The following is a 6,561-nucleotide window of genomic DNA, read 5'->3' as shown; positions in this document are numbered from 1 at the left end:
AGCGTGTGACCGGGCGACGGCGGAAGCGCACGAGCACGCGGGAACGGCGTCGGCACGACTGGGAGCTCTGCACCTAATCCTAGGTCGATAGCCCCCCCTTGGGCCATGGGGACGAGCGGGAGAGGGAGGGAGGGGGGAGGAGAAGGGAAGGAGACTAACCCATGGGCCGCACGGGGAGGTACCCGACGCCGTCGAGGAGCGCGTCCGACGAGGCTCGCCGCCGACGAAGCGGCCGCCGCTGGGAGGGAGAACAGAAGAAGGGGAGGGATACGGGGGAGAGCGAGCTCGATACGGACACAGGGGCCACGCGGGGACTGACACGGGGGATTTTAGCGGGGGTGATAGCAATGGCGCATCCTAGGGGTGCGCCATTAGTAATCTTTCTTTCTTTATAGCAATGGCGCATTCCCAGGTGGTGTGGCATTAGTAGTTTTGTTAAAAAAGTATATAGTAATGGAGCATTGGGTGAGTGGTGTGCCATTACTAGTTAAACTAGTTAAACATCCTACAAATCAAACAACCTCTATGAGTTAAGAACTGAAGTCCTACAAAAATTTCCTTTAGTTGAAGAGGCCATTAAAAACTCAATAGTGCTAGAGAATGTTTCAACATTTGCAACTATTATTGGCAGATAATAGACTGTGTAGCTAATTAAGCACTCACACCAATCAAATACACTATCCACAACAAAAATATTGGTAGGCTCACCTCAAGTATCTCCCTTGCTCTGTCCATGCACCGCCGGAGCGGCTCGACGACCACACCTTAATGATTAATGTTCCAGCTTTACTGCAAAATGTTCTCCTGTTCCATCGTGTGATCACATCCATCGCACGCCGTACATCCGACGGAGACTTTGGTTTTGGAGCTATCCATTGAACGGGTCGTCGATTTAATGCCCATCCATCTACTCTCATATCTGCATCTATCCATTCCATCTCATGTAAAGTACACGTCCATCCGGATCCGGTCCTTCCCTGCTGCTTCATCAATTTCTGCAGTCACATGCGAAATCACTTATCTTCGCAGAAAAAACCTAAAAACTTATCACATGTAAATTTCTACACCTTCAGTAATTATTACCTTGTATCAAGATCGTAGGGACAGGAGCCATACTTCAGAATTATCACTGGGCATTATCAGCAACAAGTAACAGCAAGAGTCAAGAGAGAGAACCTTGCACTGTTTGACCAGTCTTTCTTTGTATTCCTTGGCCATGGCGCCTTGTCTTGCAAAAAGAAGAAGATAGATGCGGCTGCACTGCATGTTAGGAGTTCAGGAACCTACCACATGCTTTAGCAGCATACACATTTTTTTCTTGAGGAATTAGTATGTATCCATAGGTATACATAAATCTAGAGAGATTTTCTGCTGAGGTCTGAGTATCTGATCAGTGTGCATGATCCTTACAAATCTGGTGCTGCACATTGACCAGTACTATGACTCAACTAAGCACAACACATTAGAGCATCTACAGCTGGAGTGAGCAAATCCATTAATTGAATCATGACCGCATCTCAAATACAAACAAGATAAATAAGGATCTGCTGCCTAACTAGCAATGACTAGAAAGTAGTACCAAAAGGGTTTGGGATGCAGTATGACGCACCTGAGCGTGGCCTCCTCCCTGGCATGGATGGCGGCGAGGTCGAGCACATAGCCAGCCGGGTCGAGCGGGTCGTCGTACTTTCCGACGATGGAGAACTCCTGGATGTAGTTGTCCTTGAGCACCCTCACGTTCCGCCGCTCGCCCCTCTCTGCCCTGCCCACGCCCTCCTGTGATCTACGCCGTCATGGAAACAAAGCAACCAGGCAGCACACAAAAATACACCAGGAGGCAGAAGTAAACGGCATGGAGACGGGGGCGGGGAGCAAAGGTTGGATTTGGGAAGGATATGGATGACGAGGAGGTTGCTCGGGCGGTCGAAGGAGACGATCTAGCCCTCGAACTCCTCCCCGAGGGTGGTCTTCGCGGAGATCACCACGCCGACCGCGAACTCCTCGCGGCCGACCTCCATGGCGCCGCCGCCGGCGGTGGGTGAGAGGAGGTGGTCGCGGTGACGTGCGTGAGGGCGGAGCGGAGCACGCACGGTCTGGGTGGGTTGGTGACTCTACTGAGAAGACCCAAAGCCGCCGCCACCGAGCAGTGCGGGTTAGCAATGGCACACCCCCGAGGGGTGCGCCATTAGATTTTTTTGATAGCAATGGCGCATCCCCATGCAGTGCGCCATTAGTAGTTTTTTTATATAGCAATGGCGCATTCCAGAGAGGTGCGCCATTAGTAATCTACTTTTTGGATAACCATGGCGCATCCCAGAGAGGTGCGCCATTAGTAATAAAAAAATGGATAGGAATGGCACTCGGGTGGGAGGGAGAGGGTGGGTGGTGCGCTCGGCCGATTCCGTTCGGGGGAACCGAGCGAGGAGACAGGGGATTGTGCGGGGGGTCGACGGCGGCAGTGGAGTGGCCCGGGGAGGGTGCGGGGGGGCGTCGGCGGCGGTGGATCGGGGGAGGGTGCGGTTTGTCGTCGGCGGCGGTGGAGCGGCCCGGGGAGGGTGCGGGGGGTCGTCGGCGGCGGTGGAGCGGGGAGGGTGCGGGGGGTCGTCGGCGGCGGTGGAGCGGGGGAGGGTGCGGGGGTCGTCGGCGGCGGTGGAGCGGGGGAGGGTGCGGGGGGTTGGCGACGGCGGTGGAGCGGGTCGGGGAGGGTGCGGGGGGTCGTCGGCGGCGGTGGAGCGGGGGAGGGTGCGGTGGGTGCTCGGCGGCGGTGGAGAGGGGGAGGGTGCGGGGGGTTTTCAGCGGCGGTGGAGCGGGGGAGGGTGCGGGGGGTGCTCAGCGGCGAGGGGGATCTGGCGAGGGGGGATAGCGATCGAGATGGAGGGGAATCGAGATCGAGTGTCCTCATGAATATTCAATATTTTTTCATATTGAATATGGAAAAATATCATGAAATATTGAAAAAATATTCATGAATTCAAAAAGTGCCCATGAAATTTAAAAAATGAGTGTGGTAGGTGGTTGTCCAAAATATCTAGCTGGTCCCAGGTTACTAATGGCGCACCACCTACATATACGCCATTAGTAACCATCGTTACTAATGGCGCACCTTCTGTGGTGCGCCATTAGTAGTTCTGCAAAAAAAATAGTAGTGGCGCAACAAAAATAGATGTGCCATTAGTAACACTGGTTACTAATGGCGCACTAGCTGTGGTGCGCCATTAGTAGTTTGCAAAAAAACCAAAAAAAATTAGAGTAGTGGCGCACTACCAACAGATGCGCCATTAGTAACCCTGGTTACTAATGGCGCACCAGCTGCTGGTGCCCCATTAGTAGTTTTGCAAAAAAAATAAAAAATAAAAAATATATAGTAGTGTCGCACCGAGTGTGTGGTGCGCCATTAGTGTCCATCACACAAATGGCACAGCTGCACATGGTGCGCCACTACTATATAGTAGTGGCGCACTACTTGTGTGGTGCGCCATTAGTATTTATATCATCTATAGCCCTTTTTCTAGTAGTGTGGTGCACTTGGGAGTCCCCAAGATTGAGCTTTTCTCTTCCCATTCGTCTCGTATAACCATCTTCATTGGATCTTAAATACTACATTCACATAAAACTTGACAAAAACTCATTAGTAGGGTTAGTACTCATTAAATAAAATCGGCTCATGTTAAAGTATTGACAAGTTTCATAATATTTACTGAACCTTTGCCATTGTATATACTAAGGTGTTCATAATTTCCGTTGTCCATCGAAAAACTAATGAAACTAATAACACCAAGTACAATATTGAATAAACTAAGAAATTTGTCAAAACTAAACAGGCTATAAAGATGACACTCAACGACATAGTTAGGTAGCTCAAATCGGAAAACTCAAAACTAATGAAATATAGATCATAATCTCAGGTTTATGCACAAACTATTTCAGATCAAAATACTATTCTGAGATTTATCACGATTTTTTTACAGTGAAGCACATGAAATCTATTTAAACAGAACAAACAGTAAAGATCGAATTATTAGACCTATCTACGCACCTCAAATCAGAAAAGTCAAAAATAATGAAAGTAACGTAAAAACAGTACTTTGCACTCAAGACATTTCAGATCAAGATCACGTTCTGGTGATATTTAAAATTTTCTACGGTGGAGCACGGAAATCTGTTTCAAGGCAGCAAATTGGCAAACTTGCATCATAAACAAACTAGATGTTATCTATACATTTTATTTTTATGGTACAGAGGAATATGGACAATATATACACAACATATAGAAGTTTTTAACTTAAAAAAGCTTCCATGGAAAGAATTTTTTTGGTTTCATAGGCATGAATACAAGTGTTCAAGGTCGACCCCCAATTAACCATTACTGATCTTTCCAATCAATTTCCTTTTTAAAAACGTTTTTAGATAACAAGCACAACTAATATTTTTTGTAATTTGCATTCCCTATCCAAGTAACAGATATAGAACAACTTAAAACTGAAAGTAAAACTACTTAGAGACAAAGCAAACAAGTGCACAAAAGAACATTCACCCCACGCTATTGCTCCCCAGCAACGGCGCCAGAAAAGGTCTTGATATACCACATGTATAGGGGGTCGTGTGTAGCCTTTTCGATAAGTAAGAGCGTCGAACCCAACGAGGAGTTAAAGGTGGGACAAATATTCTCTCAAGCTCTATCAAACATTGACACAACTCTACGCACACTAAACATTTTTCAATATGTAGAAGATAAAACTAGAGTGACAATACGGGTATGAGAGAAAGCTTTGCAAGATAATAAATACAAGAAAGTAAATATTAGTGCTGCAGCGACAAAATATACTAAGTAACCATAAACTAACAGTACCATGAGTTTATAAAAGTGGTGGTAATTTTGGGGGAATTGTCCATGATCAAATAGTCAAATACAAGGTTGATATTCCTTTTTTATGTGGGAGAGGCAGACCTAACAAGCTCTCACTATCCAATGATTGCAAGTACTTATGACTGGAACTCTAGCAAACATCCGTAAATACTAGAAAATAAATTAAGGTAAAAATACACAACCATAGCATTAAGATCAAAAGGTCCTCTTTATCCCATATGGTTTGATCACTAGATTGGGGCTCATGTTTCTATTACTCAAGCAGCCCACCCTCTAACTTTCTCCACATACTACAAAGCCTATGATGTGATCCATTTGCGCATAAACATATGATGGACACTATCGTACTGTAAAAAATTCAATATAAAGCTCAAGTCATCCATGGAGATTCAACAATCAATCATATGACAAAAGGGAATTACATAAACATGACCTAGAGGCAATAGATCATTTGCAAATAATTTATAACGTCAAACACCATATTTACGTAGGCGATTACAGAGGTTTGTGGGAGAGTGGACCGCTGTAGCCATGGAGGAGATGATGATGGAGGTGCTGGTGAAGGCGGCATCATGGCGGAGAGGACGGAGAAGGGGCAGCACATGAGGTGCAGGGCGCCGCAGGGGGCTCCTCCTGCGCCGACCGGCCATCATGGGGGAGCGCCGCCCCTGAGCCCCCTTCCTCCATGGCTTCTTGGTTCTGTAGATGAGCCTCTCTCCCACGGAGATGAGGCCATGGGGGAGGCAAAATTCATGGTTTTTTGGTGGCTGCCGAGAAACCACGGTTTTCCTCTCGTTATATGAGCTGGGACGATCATCCTTGGCCCTCCGATGGATGCCCCTTTGATCCAAGGGCTCTTGGGCACCTCTAGAACCTTCTTAGGGAACCCTCTCAGCCCTAATGAGGTCCCAAAGCCGTCTCTTTGTCGAATCCATCAAATATGGTAAGAGTTGGACTCAATCACGTTACCGATTCCCGTAATCCCGTAATCAGATATTTTTCCTCCAGTAAAACGGGCTTTCATGGAGCGTCCAAACTCTAAATGGGCCGAATCTTTTGTCTAGAATGATAAACATAAAATTCCCCACACTTATGGCTTGTATGAGATTTCCGTGTGAGGCCGTCTTCAACCTGTAACGTGGCAATCTTTAAAAAGAGTTTTCAGACATATTTCAGGAAAGTCCCAATTTGACTCCAACAAGGTTTCCTCTTCTATTTTTGATAGTTCCTACACATAAAAGTGTAAAAACAAGAACATTGCGCACTTTTGCAACTATTAATAGATTAGTCCAAATTAATCATAAACTTAATATAAAAAATTATAAAAAACATGAAAGTAGCATGAAACCATCAAAAATTATAAATACGTTTTGGACGTATCAGCAATCTGGTGGCAACACATGGTAGGCCCATTCAAGCTATCCTCCTATAAGAAGACCCACCTCCTGTTGGCGGTTGATAAGTTCACCAAGTGGGTTGATCTAGAGCCAGTCAGTAATTGTGACATTGAGACAATGGTGAAATTTTTGAAAAACATGATCTTTCATTTTGGGTATCCACACAACATCATCATAGATAATGGCACCAACCTATCGAAGGGAGCAATTGAGCAATTCTGTCACTGTGAGAATATCCGGCTTGACTTAGCCTCAGTTGCTCATCCACATTATAATGGACAAGCTAAGTGAAAAAGC

The 6,561-nt window shown here is 46.3% G+C and overlaps 1 pseudogene; it reads right to left on the bottom strand.

The window, feature by feature from the left end:
- Positions 1-939: 939 nt before the first annotated feature.
- On the bottom strand, positions 940-2,018 carry LOC123427575 (annotated as a pseudogene).
- Between the last annotated feature and the right edge of the window lie 4,543 nt (positions 2,019-6,561).

This window comes from Hordeum vulgare, chromosome 2H (genome assembly GCF_904849725.1).
Source record: "Hordeum vulgare subsp. vulgare chromosome 2H, MorexV3_pseudomolecules_assembly, whole genome shotgun sequence".
In the NCBI taxonomy this organism is placed as follows: Eukaryota; Viridiplantae; Streptophyta; class Magnoliopsida; order Poales; family Poaceae; genus Hordeum; species Hordeum vulgare.
The sequence above is the reverse complement of the archived record's forward strand: the minus strand, read 5'-3'. Positions and strand labels throughout refer to the sequence as shown.